Source organism: Opisthocomus hoazin, chromosome 29 (genome assembly GCF_030867145.1).
Source record: "Opisthocomus hoazin isolate bOpiHoa1 chromosome 29, bOpiHoa1.hap1, whole genome shotgun sequence".
NCBI lineage: Eukaryota > Metazoa > Chordata > Aves > Opisthocomiformes > Opisthocomidae > Opisthocomus > Opisthocomus hoazin.
Genome location: NC_134442.1, coordinates 7,309,461 through 7,325,618, shown reverse-complemented (window position 1 = coordinate 7,325,618; position 16,158 = coordinate 7,309,461). Strand labels below are relative to the sequence as shown.

At 57.6% G+C, this 16,158-nt stretch overlaps 1 long non-coding RNA gene across 1 annotated transcript; it reads left to right on the top strand.

The window, feature by feature from the left end:
• Positions 1–13,503: 13,503 nt before the first annotated feature.
• On the top strand, positions 13,504–14,021 carry LOC142364840 (uncharacterized). The gene is made up of 2 exons (XR_012766344.1): positions 13,504–13,675; positions 13,760–14,021. It is a non-coding gene; the product is annotated as an uncharacterized LOC142364840 (long non-coding RNA).
• Positions 14,022–16,158: the final 2,137 nt, after the last annotated feature.

The following is a 16,158-nucleotide window of genomic DNA, read 5'->3' as shown; positions in this document are numbered from 1 at the left end:
AAACTGCTCATTTTGGGTACAAAGCCTCACTTGTTTAATGACCGAAGCCTCATTTGGAGGCTCCAAAGACCTGTTTTTAGCATACAGAGCCCTAGCTTTTGGCACCAAAACATCATGTGAGGGCAAAAGTCCTGATTTGAGGGTTCAGCATCTCATTTTCATTTCCAAAGCCTTATTTTCACATCCCAACGCCCCATGCTTCAGGCCCAAACTCTTTTTTGGAGAGTCCAAAGTCTCACTTCTAGGGCCAAACCCCTCTTACAGCTCTAGGCCTGCACTGGAGTGTTTCGTTTTATGGGGCAACAGAGGAACCAAGAGGTTCCCCTCCTTTGCAGGGCCCAAAGCGTCATTTGTAGACACTCTCCATCCATTTTAGATCCCAGAGCCTTATTTGCAGGGCGGAAATCCTCATTTTTTTGGGTCCAAAGCTGTCTTTTATTAGCCATAGACTTTCTTAGGGCACACCGTTCCCTTGTTAGGGTTTAAACCCTCACTTTCAGAGCAGAAAGCATCTTTTTAGGATCCAAAGCTCTATTGGTAGTGACCTCCCCAGGGCCAGGACTCTGCGCTTCCCCTGGCTGCACTTGTTGGGGCTCTGCTGGGGCAGGGTGCGACCCTGGGCTGGTGCAGAGAGCAGCACCACGTCGTGACTCTGTGCAGGAGCAGGGTTTTGGGTGCCACCGTCGCGAGGCTGCGCCCAGCAGTGCAGGCTGGTCGGGGAGCAGCGCCCCGAGACGTGGGGGCAGAGGGTGCGGGAAGAGGGGGACAGGCGTGGGGTGCTGAGCGATGGGGCACGGGCTGGCCCTGGAGACCCCCGGGCTGGAGACATCTGCCCCGGGACCAGTGCAGAGCTGCAGGCCTGGAGCTGGGCAGCACTTGCCTTGGGGGAGAACAACAAAATAGTGCCTGGCACGCGCAGAAGGACCCCTCAGCGTTCACATCCCACCCCTCCCTGTAAAAGAAAAGCTAAAAAGGGTGAGGACAGCAAAGCCATCTGCGCTGTTGGTAACACTGAGACTTTTTCTGTCATTTGCATGCGATTCTTTTATTTGGCTAATGGGATCTGGGAGCCCTTGAGGGCCAGCGTGTGCTGCAGCTGGTGACCCAGTCCTGGTTCGGCCGTCTGGCGAGGGCCCCTCCAGGGTCCCTGGTGTGGTGCTGGCCTCTTGTTGGCTGGAGAGTCCTCGGAGCTGCTGGTGCTCCTCTTTGGGGGTGGCCGTGGCCCCCCGGGGGCGTTCCCTGCCCCAGCTGGTAGTGGAGGGCCTGGGCACAGCCTCCCCAGGCTCCTCCTGGGGCTCTTCTTGCTCCGTGGGGATGGCAGCGGGAGCAGCGGGGCAGCTGCCAGGTGCCCACCAACAGCGGCGCATGAGGTGCCGAGGAGCTCGTCCGTGCCGGATCTCGCAGGGCTGCCGGGGGAGGCAGAGACCCTCCTCAGGAGGCAGCGGGGTCGGGGGCATCTTGGTCAACATGGCCATGATGGTGTCTTCCACCATGGCTGCCTCCAACCCCCTGTTGTCAAAGATCTGCTCCAGCTCCTGCTGGACCCAGGGCTGCAGGGTCTGCAGGAGCATTGGGTGGTTCTGGAAAAGGTCCATCCCGTTCGGGGTACAATATAATACAGACAATAATAAACTGTATAGCGCAGTCCCATACCTACCATACCCACAATACCCACAATGGCTGCAAAACAATAAAAACTACACAATACGTACTGTACAGAGCAATGCATACTCTACATACAGTAATCTACATGCAACATATTATAAAACAAAATACCTTAGAAAACTAAACACTCGAGAATGACCAAGCGCCACCCCCACCCCGTCCCTTGGCAATGACAGAGCCAGCGTGGAGCGTGCTCCATCTGTGCCACACCAAAGCTTCCCAAACGCCATGTGGGAGCCTCAGTTCCTTGCCAGCAGCCAGGCCGCTGGCACAACTCGCCTACGGGGCTCAAGCACAAACAGGGGTAGATGGACGCATGCCCCACAGGGTTCCGCGGCCCTGCTGTCCATGCAGCGCCTGGTGGGGGGGAAGGGGGCTGACCTGCAGCCTGAACAGCAGCAAGCCACCGAGCAGGACATTCATCAGTTTCTGCTTACAGAGGGACCTGCAGGCACCGGCCCGTGGATTCTTACTACGGCATGTCACGCGTCGTGGGTGGCACCGATGCCCAGCTAGGGGCCTGGCCCTGGATCGTCAGCATCCAGAAGCCCATCATAGGAGGCATGGCGCATGTCTGCGGAGGGTCGCTCATCAGCCCACAGTGGGTGCTGACAGCAGCCCACTGCTTCATCACGCCCGGGTAAGGAGGACCAGGGAACAGCCCCACAGCACTAGCACGTGCCCGCTCCACAGCAGCACGTGCTAGCGCCATCCCGCTTCCCTGCAGCACGCCCAGTGCCTGGGCACTGCCAAGCCCAGCTGAGAGACTGCTCGCGAGAGGGCTGGGCTCACGCCACGGCTTCCTAGCAGCCTCCCGCCCGACACTCCTTGTGCCCAAGGCGTGCTAGGGCAGTCGCACCCTCCGTAGCGCTGCCTTCCTCTCTGCCCTGTGCAGCAGAAGGCAGGCAACTGCTGGGCTGCTTGCAGCACGGGGCTGCGCTCCCTCTGACCCCTCTCTCCACCTGCCTTGCAGGCACATCACCATGTGGCACGTGGTGATCGGGGCCAGCCACTTGACTCAGCTGGGCCCTGAGACCCAAGTGCGCACTATTAAGCGGCTACTGGTTCACGAGCACTACTACAACATCACGCAGAGGAACGACATTGCCTTGCTGGAATTGGACCAGCCTGTCCAGTGCGGCTACTACGTGCAGCTTGCCTGTGTGCCCGACGCCTGGCTGAGAGTGTCGCAGCTGAGAAGCTGCTACGTCAGTGGCTGGGGTTCCACGACTGCAAGAGGTGAGTTCCCAAAAGGGACTTGTTTGGCAGGCACAGAGTGACTTCTGCCAGCCCAAGCCCTTACCAAGAGAAACAAGTCCTTCAGCTTCACCTCAGGCAGGCCGGCGTTTCACTGGTCATTTGGCCAACAGAGAAAGTGATGGAGGAAGGTGGGGTCATCCCAGATCACAAAACAACTCTTCTCTAGAGCTGAAACTCAGCTTCTGGAATCTCCTGGCTCCTAGTCCTGGGTAATGCGCTTGATACGTCTGGGCTAAGCTCCTGAATCGTGAAGAAAAAGTTTTTCTTTGTGTAGGGGTGGCGCGACCACAGGTATTTCCAACATATTGTACAACCTCTCTTCTCCAGGAGAAACCTAGACTGAGAGAAGAAATGTGGAAATATCACCAGAGGAGGAGACAGAAGGAGTGTGAGCTCGGGAAGGTGTGGATGCTGACAAGAAGCAGGTGCTCAAATGTTACTGCTTTGCACACACCCTGTGTGCTCACCTTCTCCCAGAATCCCACAGCTGTGTAGCAGGAGGGCTTTGGTAGGGCAGTGTCAGCCTCACCCCAGCCGGGGCCTGGAGCAGAGCCTGCCCCTCCGACAGCAGCATGGCTGCCTGGCAGCTGGGTGGGAAAAAGGGAAATGGCAGCCCCCGGGGGAAGCAGGGTTGCCCGGGGAGCATCCCAATGCCATCCCTTCCCAGCAGCCCAAGGCAGCACAGCGCACGCTGACCCCGGGTGTCCTTACAGCAGAGCCCCAGCTGCCCCGCTGGAGCACAGAGACCTGGAGGGGAGGAGGAGGGGAGACGCTTTAGGCAGCCTGCCCCCTCCCCAGACACCCCCGGGCATGGAAAGGCCCCGCGCCCTGCCAAGCCGGCGAGTCGCCACTCGTGCCGCGGTGCAGAGGTGGCCACCTCCTGCGTGCTCTGGGCTGGCGCAGCCTTGCCCTGAGCCGGGGGAAGGTTCCCTGTGCCTCAGTCCAGAGTCCTCACCTGCAAAGCCTCATTTTCAGGGCCAAAATCCTCATTTTTGGGGCCCCAACCTGTCTGTTCTTGCCCACAGCCGCGTATTTCCCTGTCCCACTTCACCGCTCTCCACAGCTTCCCCAGGAGGGGACGTGAGAGGGAGGTGCTGAGCTCTGCTGCTGGGGTCCAGGGACAGGATGCGTGGGAACGGCCCAGAGCTGCGTCAGGGCGGGTTCAGCTGGGCTCAAGGATCCGTTTCTGCACCGAGAGGGCGGCCGGGCGCTGGGACAGGCTGCCTGAGAGGCGGTCGGTGCCCCCGGCCTGTCCGTGCCCAGGAGCCCTTTGGGCAGTGCCCTCCATGCTCTGCTGTCAGGCCGGGCCAGCCCTGCAGGGCGGGCGGTTGGACGGGGCGATGGCTGCCGCTCCCTCCCCAGCGGAAGCTCCCTGCTCTGCCGTGCCCACAGGGTCACCGCGAGCACCCAGCCCACCCTGTGGAGTTCATCACCACATCGCCTGGGAGCAGGGCAGGCACCGGCGGAGGGGAGAGCGGCCCCTCAGGCAGCCAATAGCGGAGAGCAGCACCTCAGGGGAGGGTGGGCCCCACACCATGGCACAGCGACAGCCCAGGTAGCCAATCAGAGGCCACATTTCAAATGAAGGGCAGGCACCCAGCGGGGCAGCCTGAACGCAAAGGGGGCCAATCAGAGGCAGCGTCACCTCAGGGGAGGGTGGGCACTGCATCTGGGCAGAGTGACAGCACTGTCAGCCAATGGCAGGTCATCACTTCAGGTGAAGGGCAGGCACTGCAGCCCAGCAGCCTGACCACCTGGGGTCCAATCAGAGGCAGCAGCACCTCAGGGGCGGGTGGGCATTGCATCTGGGCAGAGTGACAGCCCTGGCAGCCAATGGCAGGTCATTCCCTCAGGTGAAGGGCAGGCACTGTAACCCAGCAGCCTGACCACAAGGGGGCCAATCAGAGGCAGCAGCACCTCAGGGGAGGAGACTGACAGCCCTCCCGCCCTCTGCCGGCCAAGACTACATGGGAAGGAGGCGGGCCCCGATTGCAGCCAGGCCCAGCTTCACCATGGCTCCTGTGGGGCCTGCCCCGAGGCCGAGCAGCCCCTGGACCAGGCCCAGGGCCCCTCCTCCCCCCTTGCAGCGCTCCTCTCTGTCTCCTCTGCACCCCCCAGCTGTCCCCGTGTTCTGGAACCCCCCGTCTCCATGATGCTGAGGCCGCCGGGGTGGCGGTGGGGTGGACAAGGCTGGGTGGGGGTGATGCTTGCCCTGGGGCCATCGGCTCCCCCACATCCCCTCCGCGCAGCCCCAGCGACCCCGCAGCAGCCTGCAGGGTGGTGAGGAGGGGCAGGACGTGGCTGCCGTCCAGTGTCTGCCCTGAGGTGGCGAGGACGGGGGGGATGTGGGGCTGGGGTCTGCCCCCCGAAGCAGGGGCGTCCCAGGGCTGATGCTCTCCCCCATCCCCACAGCTCCTGCACATCATCTCCTTCCTGACGCTGCCCGCCCTGCTGAGACGGGGCCAGACCTGCCGCTGCCTCCACGAGGGCTGCGACAGCGAGGCCGCCTGCACCTCCTCTGCACCGCTCTCTGCCCCGCCGCCGCCAGCGCCCGCCCCTGCAAGAGGGCCACCATCCTCAGCTGTGAGTCTGTCATTGCCAAGGGACGGGGTGGGGGTGGCGCTTGGTCTCCAGGACTCATCTTTAGTGTCCAAACTTTTATTGTAGGTTTTAATGCCTTCTTTTTAGGACCCAAAGCCTCCTTTTTAGGGTACAAACCCTCATTTCTAAGTTCCAAACCCAGGGCTCATAGCATCATTTTGAAGGTGCAGAGCCTCCTTTTCAGAGTCCAAAGCATTGTTTATAGGGTCCAAAGTCTCCATTTGAGGTCTCAACCCTCATCTTTATCTTCAAAACCCTGCTTTTCAGGAGCCAAAGCCTCCATGTAGAATCAAAACTGCTCCTTTAGACTTAGAAGCCTTGTTTGTTTGATGTCCCAAGCTTCATTCTGAGGGTCTAAAATCCCATTTCAACAGTACAAAGCCCTGATTTTCAAACCCAAAGCATCACTTCAGGGCTTAAAACCATCAGAAGTTCAGGGTTCAATGCCTCAATGTAATTTCCAAAGCCCCATTTTCAGGGCCCAATGTTGCATTCTTAAGCCCCAAGCCATCCTTTGGCGGGTCTAAACTCTACTTTGAAGGGTCCCAAGCCCTCTTTTACACCTGAAAGCCTCCACTGGAGTGCCCAGAGCCCTCTATTTGGGACGAAATCTCCATTTCTGGAGGCCATGGAGGAACCAAGTCGTTCCCCTCCTTTTCAGGGTCTAAAGCGTCCCTTGTAGCATCTAGCCTATCCTTTGGAGTGCCCAGAGCCCCATTTTCAGGGCTGAAGCCCTCGTTTATGGGATCCAAACCTGTCTTTTATCACTCACAACCTTCTTTTAGGGCCCACAGTTCCATTTTGAGGGTCCTAACTCTCATTTTGGAGGCAGAAAGCCTCTTTTTAGGCTCCAGAGCTATATTTCTAGCATCCAAAGCATCATTTTGACTTTCCAAAGTCTTAGCTTTGGTGGCAGAGCAGAGAGCAGCCTGGTCCCACTGAGCGCAAGGCTGCTCTCCTGCCTCGGCTGCCCTCAGCCCGCCGTTGCTCTGCACACCGCTGCCCACGCGATGACCCACAGAGGTCCCTTCCAACCCCTAACACACCGCCCTGGCAGTTTGCCTGTGGAGCGCTGGGGACAGCTGCCCAGGGGAACGGGGAGATGGCTCTGCCCCGTCCTGCTGCGAGAGCAGGGCTCGGCCCTGGTGCTGAGGGCACTGAGCGTCTGCCTTGCTGCTCTCCAGCTCCTCCGGCGTGCGTGGAGCCCTCCGTCACCAGGCATGGGAAGTGTGCGGCTCCAGCGTACGCACCCGTGGGTGTCCCAGGGCACACGTGGAGATCCCGCCTGGACCCGGGGAGTGACAGCTCTGCAGCCGCTCGTTCAGGCGAGGTGAGCACGCTTTGTTTTTGCCCTGCGTTAGTGGGGCACGAAGCACTCAGCCCAGCCCTTGAGCGAGCTGTGCATGCTTTCAGCCAGCTGGCACTTGTGCCGCTGCTCAGGAGAGCCCCTGCAGGTGAATTTGCCGCCTTGGCTTGAAAAACAGGCCAGCACTTCCCTGCTCTTGGGCTGTTGTCCTCTGCCCTCGGTGATTCCTGCCCTGGCAAGTCCAAGAGACGCCTCTGTGAATGCCCGCCTGTGCAGTGCGTGTCCTTCTGGCCTGGGGCCGTCAAAGCAGATCTCCCTGCAGCTAAGTGATGGCTGGGAAATGCGTACCCTTGCAGCCCCAGTGTCCTCCAGTGACAACCTGCTGGTCAGCTGAGTCCCCAGGGCTGGCTCAAAGCCTGCACAGTGGGACGCAACTGCTGCCTCACAAGACCTCTTTCTGTCCTACAAGAGGTCAACTGTGATAGCACCATCTGGAGGGCACAAAGCCTTTTTTTAGGGTCCAAACCCTCCTTTGCAGGGTCAAACCCTCATTGATAAGTTGCAAGCTTCGCTTTTACAATTCACAGACTCCTTTTAAGGGACCAAAGCATTCTCTTGAAGGCCCAAAGTCTGATCTGAGTGTCAAAGGGCTCCTTTTTAGAGTCCAAAGCCTTATTTGTAGGGTCTAAAGTCTCCTTTCATGGCACCAAAGCCTCATTATCTGGATCCATAGCCTAATTTAGAGGATCCAGTCGGCAAGCTGGAGGGTCCAAAGCCTCATTTTAGCATCCAAACTGCTCATTTTGGGTACAAAGCCTCACTTGTTTAATGACCGAAGCCTCATTTGGAGGCTCCAAAGACCTGTTTTTAGCATACAGAGCCCTAGCTTTTGGCACCAAAACATCATGTGAGGGCAAAAGTCCTGATTTGAGGGTTCAGCATCTCATTTTCATTTCCAAAGCCTTATTTTCACATCCCAACGCCCCATGCTTCAGGCCCAAACTCTTTTTTGGAGAGTCCAAAGTCTCACTTCTAGGGCCAAACCCCTCTTACAGCTCTAGGCCTGCACTGGAGTGTTTCGTTTTATGGGGCAACAGAGGAACCAAGAGGTTCCCCTCCTTTGCAGGGCCCAAAGCGTCATTTGTAGACACTCTCCATCCATTTTAGATCCCAGAGCCTTATTTGCAGGGCGGAAATCCTCATTTTTTTGGGTCCAAAGCTGTCTTTTATCAGCCATAGACTTTCTTAGGGCACACCGTTCCCTTGTTAGGGTTTAAACCCTCACTTTCAGAGCAGAAAGCATCTTTTTAGGATCCAAAGCTCTATTGGTAGTGACCTCCCCAGGGCCAGGACTCTGCGCTTCCCCTGGCTGCACTTGTTGGGGCTCTGCTGGGGCAGGGTGCGACCCTGGGCTGGTGCAGAGAGCAGCACCACGTCGTGACTCTGTGCAGGAGCAGGGTTTTGGGTGCCACCGTCGCGAGGCTGCGCCCAGCAGTGCAGGCTGGTCGGGGAGCAGCGCCCCGAGACGTGGGGGCAGAGGGTGCGGGAAGAGGGGGACAGGCGTGGGGTGCTGAGCGATGGGGCACGGGCTGGCCCTGGAGACCCCCGGGCTGGAGACATCTGCCCCGGGACCAGTGCAGAGCTGCAGGCCTGGAGCTGGGCAGCACTTGCCTTGGGGGAGAACAGCAAAATAGTGCCTGGCACGCGCAGAAGGACCCCTCAGCGTTCACATCCCACCCCTCCCTGTAAAAGAAAAGCTAAAAAGGGTGAGGACAGCAAAGCCATCTGCGCTGTTGGTAACACTGAGACTTTTTCTGTCATTTGCATGCGATTCTTTTATTTGGCTAATGGGATCTGGGAGCCCTTGAGGGCCAGCGTGTGCTGCAGCTGGTGGCCCAGTCCTGGTTCGGCCGTCTGGCGAGGGCCCCTCCAGGGTCCCTGGTGTGGTGCTGGCCTCTTGTTGGCTGGAGAGTCCTCAGAGCTGCTGGTGCTCCTCTTTGGGGGTGGCCGTGGCCCCCCGGGGGCGTTCCCTGCCCCAGCTGGTAGTGGAGGGCCTGGGCACAGCCTCCCCAGGCTCCTCCTGGGGCTCTTCTTGCTCCGTGGGGATGGCAGCGGGAGCAGCGGGGCAGCTGCCAGGTGCCCACCAACAGCGGCGCATGAGGTGCCGAGGAGCTCGTCCGTGCCGGATCTCGCAGGGCTGCCGGGGGAGGCAGAGACCCTCCTCAGGAGGCAGCGGGGTCGGGGGCATCTTGGTCAACATGGCCATGATGGTGTCTTCCACCATGGCTGCCTCCAACCCCCTGTTGTCAAAGATCTGCTCCAGCTCCTGCTGGACCCAGGGCTGCATGGTCTGCAGGAGCATTGGGTGGTTCTGGAAAAGGTCCATCCCGTTCGGGGTACAATATAATACAGACAATAATAAACTGTATAGCGCAGTCCCATACCTACCATACCCACAATACCCACAATGGCTGCAAAACAATAAAAACTACACAATACGTACTGTACAGAGCAATGCGTACTCTACATACAGTAATCTACATGCAACATATTATAAAACAAAATACCTTAGAAAACTAAACACTCGAGAATGACCAAGCGCCACCCCCACCCCGTCCCTTGGCAATGACAGAGCCAGCGTGGAGCGTGCTCCATCTGTGCCACACCAAAGCTTCCCAAACGCCATGTGGGAGCCTCAGTTCCTTGCCAGCAGCCAGGCCGCTGGCACAACTCGCCTACGGGGCTCAAGCACAAACAGGGGTAGATGGACGCATGCCCCACAGGGTTCCGCGGCCCTGCTGTCCATGCAGCGCCTGGTGGGGGGGAAGGGGGCTGACCTGCAGCCTGAACAGCAGCAAGCCACCGAGCAGGACATTCATCAGTTTCTGCTTACAGAGGGACCTGCGGGCACCGGCCCGTGGATTCTTACTACGGCATGTCACGCGTCGTGGGTGGCACCGATGCCCAGCTAGGGGCCTGGCCCTGGATCGTCAGCATCCAGAAGCCCATCATAGGAGGCATGGCGCATGTCTGCGGAGGGTCTCTCATCAGCCCACAGTGGGTGCTGACAGCAGCCCACTGCTTCATCACGCCCGGGTAAGGAGGACCAGGGAACAGCCCCACAGCACTAGCACGTGCCCGCTCCACAGCAGCACGTGCTAGCGCCATCCCGCTTCCCTGCAGCACGCCCAGTGCCTGGGCACTGCCAAGCCCAGCTGAGAGACTGCTCGCGAGAGGGCTGGGCTCACGCCACGGCTTCCTAGCAGCCTCCCGCCCGAGACTCCTTGTGCCCAAGGCGTGCTAGGGCAGTCGCACCCTCCGTAGCGCTGCCTTCCTCTCTGCCCTGTGCAGCAGAAGGCAGGCAACTGCTGGGCTGCTTGCAGCACGTGGCTGCGCTCCCTCTGACCCCTCTCTCCACCTGCCTTGCAGGCACATCACCATGTGGCACGTGGTGATCGGGGCCAGCCACTTGACTCAGCTGGGCCCTGAGACCCAAGTGCGCACTATTAAGCGGCTACTGGTTCACGAGCACTACTACAACATCACGCAGAGGAACGACATTGCCTTGCTGGAATTGGACCAGCCTGTCCTGTGCGGCTACTACGTGCAGCTTGCCTGTGTGCCCGACGCCTGGCTGAGAGTGTCGCAGCTGAGAAGCTGCTACGTCAGTGGCTGGGGTTCCACGACTGCAAGAGGTGAGTTCCCAAAAGGGACTTGTTTGGCAGGCACAGAGTGACTTCTGCCAGCCCAAGCCCTTACCAAGAGAAACAAGTCCTTCAGCTTCACCTCAGGCAGGCCGGCGTTTCACTGGTCATTTGGCCAACAGAGAAAGTGATGGAGGAAGGTGGGGTCATCCCAGATCACAAAACAACTCTTCTCTAGAGCTGAAACTCAGCTTCTGGAATCTCCTGGCTCCTAGTCCTGGGTAATGTGCTTGATACGTCTGGGCTAAGCTCCTGAATCGTGAAGAAAAAGTTTTTCTTTGTGTAGGGGTGGCGCGACCACAGGTATTTCCAACATATTGTACAACCTCTCTTCTCCAGGAGAAACCTAGACTGAGAGAAGAAATGTGGAAATATCACCAGAGGAGGAGACAGAAGGAGTGTGAGCTCGGGAAGGTGTGGATGCTGACAAGAAGCAGGTGCTCAAATGTTACTGCTTTGCACACACCCTGTGTGCTCACCTTCTCCCAGAATCCCACAGCTGTGTAGCAGGAGGGCTTTGGTAGGGCAGTGTCAGCCTCACCCCAGCCGGGGCCTGGAGCAGAGCCTGCCCCTCCGACAGCAGCATGGCTGCCTGGCAGCTGGGTGGGAAAAAGGGAAATGGCAGCCCCCGGGGGAAGCAGGGTTGCCCGGGGAGCATCCCAATGCCATCCCTTCCCAGCAGCCCAAGGCAGCACAGCGCATGCTGACCCCGGGTGTCCTTACAGCAGAGCCCCAGCTGCCCCGCTGGAGCACAGAGACCTGGAGGGGAGGAGGAGGGGAGACGCTTTAGGCAGCCTGCCCCCTCCCCAGACACCCCCGGGCATGGAAAGGCCCCGCGCCCTGCCAAGCCGGCGAGTCGCCACTCGTGCCGCGGTGCAGAGGCGGCCACCTCCTGCGTGCTCTGGGCTGGCGCAGCCTTGCCCTGAGCCGGGGGAAGGTTCCCTGTGCCTCAGTCCAGAGTCCTCACCTGCAAAGCCTCATTTTCAGGGCCAAAATCCTCATTTTTGGGGCCCCAACCTGTCTGTTCTTGCCCACAGCCGCGTATTTCCCTGTCCCACTTCACCGCTCTCCACAGCTTCCCCAGGAGGGGACGTGAGAGGGAGGTGCTGAGCTCTGCTGCTGGGGTCCAGGGACAGGATGCGTGGGAACGGCTCAGAGCTGCGTCAGGGCGGGTTCAGCTGGGCTCAAGGATCCGTTTCTGCACCGAGAGGGCGGCCGGGCGCTGGGACAGGCTGCCTGAGAGGCGGTCGGTGCCCCCGGCCTGTCCGTGCCCAGGAGCCCTTTGGGCAGTGCCCTCCATGCTCTGCTGTCAGGCCGGGCCAGCCCTGCAGGGCGGGCGGTTGGACGGGGCGATGGCTGCCGCTCCCTCCCCAGCGGAAGCTCCCTGCTCTGCCGTGCCCACAGGGTCACCGCGAGCACCCAGCCCACCCTGTGGAGTTCATCACCACATCGCCTGGGAGCAGGGCAGGCACCGGCGGAGGGGAGAGCGGCCCCTCAGGCAGCCAATAGCGGAGAGCAGCACCTCAGGGGAGGGTGGGCCCCACACCATGGCAGAGCGACAGCCCAGGTAGCCAATCAGAGGTCACATTTCAAATGAAGGGCAGGCACCCAGCGGGGCAGCCTGAACGCAAAGGGGGCCAATCAGAGGCAGCGTCACCTCAGGGGAGGGTGGGCACTGCATCTGGGCAGAGTGACAGCACTGTCAGCCAATGGCAGGTCATCACTTCAGGTGAAGGGCAGGCACTGCAGCCCAGCAGCCTGACCACCTGGGGTCCAATCAGAGGCAGCAGCACCTCAGGGGCGGGTGGGCATTGCATCTGGGCAGAGTGACAGCCCTGGCAGCCAATGGCAGGTCATTCCCTCAGGTGAAGGGCAGGCACTGTAACCCAGCAGCCTGACCACAAGGGGGCCAATCAGAGGCAGCGTCACCTCAGGGGAGGGTGGGCACTGCATCTGGGCAGAGTGACAGCACTGTCAGCCAATGGCAGGTCATCACTTCAGGTGAAGGGCAGGCACTGTAACCCAGCAGCCTGACCACCTGGGGTCCAATCAGAGGCAGCAGCACCTCAGGGGCGGGTGGGCATTGCATCTGGGCAGAGTGACAGCCCTGGCAGCCAATGGCAGGTCATTCCCTCAGGTGAAGGGCAGGCACTGTAACCCAGCAGCCTGACCACAAGGGGGCCAATCAGAGGCAGCGTCACCTCAGGGGAGGGTGGGCACTGCATCTGGGCAGAGTGACAGCACTGTCAGCCAATGGCAGGTCATCACTTCAGGTGAAGGGCAGGCACTGTAACCCAGCAGCCTGACCACCTGGGGTCCAATCAGAGGCAGCAGCACCTCAGGGGCGGGTGGGCATTGCATCTGGGCAGAGTGACAGCCCTGGCAGCCAATGGCAGGTCATTCCCTCAGGTGAAGGGCAGGCACTGTAACCCAGCAGCCTGACCACAAGGGGGCCAATCAGAGGCAGCAGCACCTCAGGGGAGGAGACTGACAGCCCTCCCGACCTCTGCCGGCCAAGACTACATGGGAAGGAGGCGGGCCCCGATTGCAGCCAGGCCCAGCTTCACCATGGCTCCTGTGGGGCCTTCCCCGAGGCCGAGCAGCCCCTGGACCAGGCCCAGGGCCCCTCCTCCCCCCTTGCAGCGCTCCTCTCTGTCTCCTCTGCACCCCCCAGCTGTCCCCGTGTTCTGGAACCCCCCGTCTCCATGATGGTGAGGCCGCCGGGGTGGCGGTGGGGTGGACAAGGCTGGGTGGGGGTGATGCTTGCCCTGGGGCCATCGGCTCCCCCACATCCCCTCCGCGCAGCCCCAGCGACCCCGCAGCAGCCTGCAGGGTGGTGAGGAGGGGCAGGACGTGGCTGCCGTCCAGTGTCTGCCCTGAGGTGGCGAGGACGGGGGGGGTGTGGGGCTGGGGTCTGCCCCCCGAAGCAGGGGCGTCCCAGGGCTGATGCTCTCCCCCATCCCCACAGCTCCTGCACATCATCTCCTTCCTGACGCTGCCCGCCCTGCTGAGACGGGGCCAGACCTGCCGCTGCCTCCACGAGGGCTGCGACAGCGAGGCCGCCTGCACCTCCTCTGCACCGCTCTCTGCCCCGCCGCCGCCAGCGCCCGCCCCTGCAAGAGGGCCACCATCCTCAGCTGTGAGTCTGTCATTGCCAAGGGACGGGGTGGGGGTGGCGCTTGGTCTCCAGGACTCATCTTTAGTGTCCAAACTTTTATTGTAGGTTTTAATGCCTTCTTTTTAGGACCCTGATGCCGTGAAAAGCCGGAATTGAAGACTCAATAGTCAGCAGACTATTAAGCAGGTATTCTTTATTACGGCGCCGGGCACACGGGGGATCTCTCCTCCAAACGTGTGCACCGAAGAGACACAGTTACTAGGTATTTATGCTATGTTAACATACATATTAATTACATTTCCAAGAAATGTTAATCATAGTAATGGCTTTTCCGAGAATTCATTAATATATGGTAATGTCCATCGCACATGTTTGTTTGGCGTCTCTCGGCAGGGGTCTTCAGATTATCCTGCAGCCTCCTTATCTCTGTAGTTTGCATACCTGTTCTCCCAAGGCCCAGGCGCCTAAAGGGATTATTCAGGAGTCCCTTGTCTTGCAACCGTCCTAATATTCACAAAGAACCAAGACTTGTTTCTGACCACCTGAAGTGATAACATCCCCTACATGTTACATTTGTTACATTTACAGTTATCAATCCCTCCTTTTCTTTTGAGGATTTGTAGCTAGAAAGCTATGAATCCTCACTATTCTATTTTGTAGGTATTATTTTCAAATAATTCTATTTGGTGCCTAATCTTATTCCTTTTTCCAATCACTGTGTGTCTCAACTGAATCCCGACAACACCAAAGGAGACATTTGAGAGACATGCAAACAAGTATTCCTAAAACGACCAGTGTGATCATTCCCATGAACAATTGTTTCAATCACACTAAATTGGGGAGCCAAGAGGTTAAATTTTGTTCCCCTACTTACAAGTGGGTTGTCTTCCCGTTTGGCTCGTCTCCATGATGTTCTTAATATGCCTTTAGGTATTTGGGACTGATTATATATTCGGTCCTGGCTGACTAGATGACCTATGGTACACATTCCCTTCCAACCCGCAGGGAGCTGCTTTCTGCTAATGCCATCACCACATCGCCACCAATACCCGTCAGGTATATTTACAGGGCCCATCAGTGGCTGTGAGATTAGCTCCGTAAAATGTTTCGCAGTTTACCCAGCCAATTGGTACATTCCTCAGAAAATCCCAGTTCGAGGGGCTATAGGTTTCTAATTGGGTTCTGCTACAAAAATCCATATATATCATGCCTGTCCCTTTCAAATTGCAAGTTCCTACTTCTACTGCAGTTTTGTTGATCAAATAATCATTCCACCCATCCCTGCAAGTACAATTTTTGTGTGTATGGAAGGGGGTCAGCACGAACAAGTGTTGGATCTTGCTTTCCATAGGCAGCTATTATTGCTGACCAATATCTGGGATTGTCACAATTCCAATGAGTGGATCATACCCCGTATAAAGGGAGTCTCATGTCACCTTTTGGTAAGGCAGTACAAATCCAACAATCAAATCTTGGTCCAGTCATGTAGTTCGAGTTGTCATGATCGCAGTATCCTAAAAAGCCTAGGTTTAACAAAGTTACCACCGCAATCATAGTTTCAAACCGCCAGCCTTTTCGACCATCCATCCTGGTTTAGGAGCCTTCTTCACTCGGGAATAATGGATCCAGGCCGGTTGTTCTCTAATCTTGATTGCAGTGAAGGTGGTCAGCAATACCTGGTAAGGTCCATTCCACTTCTCTCTCAGTGGATCACCTGAAAAATTCTTAACATAAACCCAATCTCCAGGGCGAAATGGATGGATCGAGTGATCTAACCCTTTAGCCCTGGTACCCAAAACATTTTTACTAATCCTTTCTAATTGTTTTCCTAAGGATATAACATAATTTTGTAGATACTGATTTCCCAACTGGTTCAAATCTTCCCCCCGATGTTTAGCCTGATATGGTCTCCCATATACTATCTCAAAAGGGCTCAAATTTTCTTTGGCCCTAGGTTTTACACGTATCCGAAGTAGTGCAATAGGCAATGCTTGGTACCAATATAGATTTGCTTTTTGGCATATTTTTGCATCTTTTCTACTTGCCCACTGGCTTGTGGTCTGTAGGGCGTATGTAACTGCCAATTGATTCCTAACAGTTTGCTGACCTGTTGCACTACTTCTGCACAAAAATGCATCCCCCTATCTGAGGAGATAATTGTCGGTACCCCAAATCGAGGTATTATTTCATTTAATAATACCTTAGTTATTTCCCTTGCTTTATTTGTTCTACAAGGGAATGCTTCTGGCCAACCTGAAAAGGTATCCGTGAGTACTAATAAGTACCTGTACCCTCCTTTTCCTGGAAGTTCAGAGAAATCAATTTGCCAATGTTGTCCCCGTATACTTCCCTTCCCAATACCTCCTAATTGTACCCGGTTACCTGTATTGGGGTTATTTTTAAACACGTTTCACACTGTTGGGTTACTTGTCGGACTGTAGTATACAAATTTTTCCCTATTAATTTCTGATTTAAAAATTTGTACAGGGAGTCCGCTCCCCAGT